This window comes from Amblyomma mixtum, chromosome 3 (assembly GCF_055824585.1).
Source record: "Amblyomma mixtum isolate Tamu chromosome 3, ASM5582458v1, whole genome shotgun sequence".
Lineage (NCBI taxonomy): Eukaryota > Metazoa > Arthropoda > Arachnida > Ixodida > Ixodidae > Amblyomma > Amblyomma mixtum.
Genome location: NC_143014.1, coordinates 143,390,162 through 143,394,266, shown reverse-complemented (window position 1 = coordinate 143,394,266; position 4,105 = coordinate 143,390,162). Strand labels below are relative to the sequence as shown.

General features: G+C 45.8%; 1 long non-coding RNA gene across 3 annotated transcripts; it reads right to left on the bottom strand.

Annotated features, from left to right (window-relative positions):
* Positions 1-1,588: 1,588 nt before the first annotated feature.
* On the bottom strand, positions 1,589-3,869 carry LOC149352212 (uncharacterized). 3 transcript variants are annotated; one of them, XR_016290709.1, is made up of 4 exons: positions 3,569-3,869; positions 2,607-3,017; positions 2,326-2,490; positions 1,589-1,951 (listed from the first exon to the last, which is right to left on the bottom strand). It is a non-coding gene; the product is annotated as an uncharacterized LOC149352212 (long non-coding RNA). The 3 variants fall into 3 exon arrangements; XR_016290708.1 differs by having other exon boundaries at positions 2,607-2,757; positions 2,870-3,823; XR_016290707.1 differs by having other exon boundaries at positions 2,607-3,803.
* Between the last annotated feature and the right edge of the window lie 236 nt (positions 3,870-4,105).

Genomic DNA, 4,105 nt, shown 5'->3' with positions numbered 1-4,105 from the left:
CTCTGCCCACTGGCCGCTCCCAGTCGGGTGCCGCGAAAGGAGCACGTGACACCGGCACCGCTGTGTGACGCGCGCTCCTAGCTATAGTGCCTAGAATATACTAGGCACTATATCCTAGCCGCGGCTAGCGCTCTTCCTGGCGGTGCTGTTTCGCTTGCGTTGCTGCAACAACGATGATGGCATTTTCGTAATTATAAAAATTGATATAAATATTACTTACCGTTACGGCGGCGCATTATTTGTGCCGTAGCGGGATATGGCTTAGCAGCGAGCTTTCTGGCTTCCTCCAGTGTAAGCAATGGATGCAAGAGAATTCTAAGGAGGGCCGTTTTTTGGTGCTATATAAGCTAATTTGAAGATTGACGATCCGGGTGATTAAATATCTAGTATCATACTTTCACATTTATTACGCTTAGTGCAAACCTGGGGCCATTTAAAGATTGTGGTCTTGTCGAACTCGCTTAGACGTTCTGGTTTACTCGAAGCACATCCCAGCAAACCAAAAAACTCTCAGAGACGTCTAGCTAAACGTCTCTGAGAGTTTTTTGGTTTGCTGGGATGTGATGGTTTGCGTATGCAACATGTAACTTGAACAGGTCGTGGAGAACGGCGGACGAATGGCCCCGACGCTGCTGGCGCGGCAGTGGTAGCACTACACTGCAGATTCATCACTTGTCCTGTGTTGAGCCCCGCACTCGAGCTAACAGGCCTCGCGTTCACTGAAAGTGCCTCCAGCTGCACAACGATGTTCTTCAACATTGAAATGATTAAAAGATGGAAAAGACAAACCGTAAACTCAGACTCGGAATCGCAGAACTCACGACAGAAAAGTACGCCTGGGACCTGGGAAATTGCCAAGACCAACTGGCTAGTCAGATGAGAATCGCTTAATTAAAGGCAGACTGGACGGCAAGGCTGAATAGAACCTACTCAGGTTCCTTATCGACCCGCCCAAAGCTAAGGGAGAACACCGCAGAAATCTATTGAGGGCCCACGACTACGAAGGCACGGACAAAGAGCTGGCTGACGAACTCGTCGAGCGCTATATCTGCACTAAACGAGACCTGCAGCTGGGCAACATAGAATACAGGAAAAGATCAAATCCTAGCCTAGACAGGGAATACACCCTCGAAGTCAGCAGCGGAGGAAGTGGCGATATAGCCTTAGCGGCTACCCACGAAACACAAAAAGCGCTAATAGACGTCTAAAAAAAGTCTCGGAAAAAAAAGCTTGACATCTAGAAGAAGTTTCATCTAAGCAGTGTTTTAGACTTAGACGTTTACTAGCCCTCTATTAGCTCTGCTAACGCTACGCTTGTATACGGCTAGAAAACTTCTGAGGTAGATCTTTTCTAGAATTTTTTTAGACGTTCCTTTTTTTTTCCGAAATGGGTGCCTGTAATATCTTACGCATTTCAAGACTGATTTTTAGTGCTGCCTTTAAACCCTCTAAATCTTTAAAAATGTTACAGTTCATTTTTCTGGTATACACTCAAAAATGAACTCAAAGCTGATTTGCAATGACCCGAACAATAAGCCCACGTTACAAGAGATGTATGGCTGTAGTAATGAGCCATAAATGCATGTGCTAGCACACTTTTCAGTCACTGCGTTACTCTTTATTGAATCCAGTGCATACAACCACACAATAAAAGAAAGAAAGACCAGGAAATTAATGTTAGAAGCCATGGAGAATGTAGCTTCACTGGTTTGGCTGACATTACAATGGTAAGCACTTGGATGGCGGGAAAGTGTCGAGCAGCAACCAATTGTTAAATCAAAAATTCATTTGGCCCCAGGCCTTGTTCACAACTGATGCGTTGATGATCAAGTTGCTGTGATGTGGATGGCAATGAAGAGCTGGCTAGGTGTTCCAAACATCGCTTTTCTTGCAAGGAGGATACCAACTAGACGGTAACAAGGGGAAGTCAAATCCAGCTCTGTTCAGCAGCCTGCAGAGGTGAAAAATTAATATTAGAGTAACCAAAAGTACAGTCAGTCAGGTGCATGTAGAATGGCCAATGAGGAGTCGGAAGCAAGTAACACCAGGAAATGGCAAGGAGTGACAGCACAGGCAATAAAATAAGCTAACCAAAAACATATATGCATATGATGTCATTGCAAGCGGCATTTCAGCAGAGTGCTACGGCTCACCATAAACTCAAGAAGTCAATCACTGTGGAGGCCTTTAACAGAAGCAAAATTCAAACAGTGTGCATGGACACTGAAAGCCAAGCAGTCAATAGCAAGTGTACTGCCTTACTGTGATGCACACTGTACTCATAGAACCTCATAAGCTGCATCTTGCAAACAGGCTTTCTCTTACCTGCAAGATGTGGCTGAATCAAAAGTGGTTGATGTTTGACATCTTGCACCGTCGCATGAAAACATAGCAGAGATGCTGCTGTCCTGGTAATGCCTGCATCACTTCAGTATACACCAGAGATGTGTTAAATCTTGGACCTTAACTTGACAGCCACACAGGGCACATCTGAAAGATAAGACAAATAAAAGTGCATGTGCATAAGGTTCCTAACACTGCATTGCCAAAGAAGCCCTTTCTAATCTGTACGATGAAGCTCAAACAGTGGGCAAGAGATTACTTACACCACTGCACAAGAAGCATTAGTCCAGGTTCCCACCTCAGAACTGAAACAATCTCCAGGCCAAGTCGTCTGAACAACCAAGTACAAGGTGCTGCTATTAATTTGCGTGAAACTAGACCAGGTCCTTGCTCCTCCGGCCAACAGTCGGAGTTCTAAAGGACAAACAAATAATGGGGCTTGTGGAATGAACATTAGCAAAGAGCCTAGACCTATACAAGAAATCATGAAGTGAAAGAAAGGGTGTCAGCTGCAAAGTGTGCTTACCAAAACTTGAGAAGTTGAGCAGGCAAGGAGGTCCCCTGAAAACCACTGTTGAACAGCCTGTACCCAAAACGAAATGTACACAGTGAAGTAGGGACAACGCCAGCTGTGCACGGTGCAATGGTTTTCCAAAAAATAAAAGCTGCCATGCCTGCAAAGAGCCGTAGTACTTCACTGCACTGTCAAACAGCCTGCACACATACAGAGCAGCACCACTGAGTAAACTACCTTTGTGCCGGGGCTCTCAATCGCAATGAAATAAAAGCTTGACGCAGTTAAGATAACCAACGCCTTTTTAACGCGAGTTTCACTGACGGCAATCACAGCAAGGAGAATTGGAGCACACAGGTGGCCAGATGAGAGTCCTTGGCAAGAATAAAACCGTGTAGGAAAAAATTCGCGCCTTACCAACGTACGCTTAAACAAAGCTGGTTGGTTTGAAGCTTTGTCACGTTCACCTTGTCATCGCCTTGGTAAAGAAAGCAACTCGCATGCGAGAGCAGCCTAGCTGTATCCACTTAACAAAAGCTCAAATACATGCAAATGCCCTGTTTTAATATATTCAACGCTGCACTTTGGTACGTAAAACACTGGCTGATACTGTTTTGTGTTTTGTAAACCAAAGGTTAAATCAGGCGCGTTAGTGGCTTAGCCGGCAAAGCCGACGCTTTCACCACAGAAGAGAAATGGAAGGTTACTTACTTTCACGGAAAACCAGGCTCACATCTCAGTGCCACACTGGTAGTAAACGATACCGCAGAAAAAGGGGAAAATGCAAACTGCAGCGGCGTGCCAACCAGCGCGGAAAAAAGTGCGCAGCGAAACGTACTACAACGTGCGCAGCATCCGCTTCGCGCGCGTAGCTATCGCTAGCCTCTGCAACGCCAAATGACCAAATGAAGTACTAAATTTCTAAACGTAAAAATAAACATATCATCAAAGAACCAAAAAACAAATTGAATCTAATACTTTCATGTAAAACTAAGCACTTGAAGCTTCCATTTTTTTCTGCTTTAAACGGTTAAAACCACTTTGGCAAACTATCCTGCATCGCCACCGTGCGGAGCGACACTAAGCAGCAAGCTGCGGCGTGACTCAAGAAAGATTGCCTCCAAGATACGCCGCCACGAAAAGATAGCGTGCGGGTGATCTGCGCGATAAACCGCGCGAGCGAGCTCGGCGAAGGCGGCGGGAAGGCGGCGAAGGCAGCGTGCGCTGCGCCTGTCAATCCGCATGCTG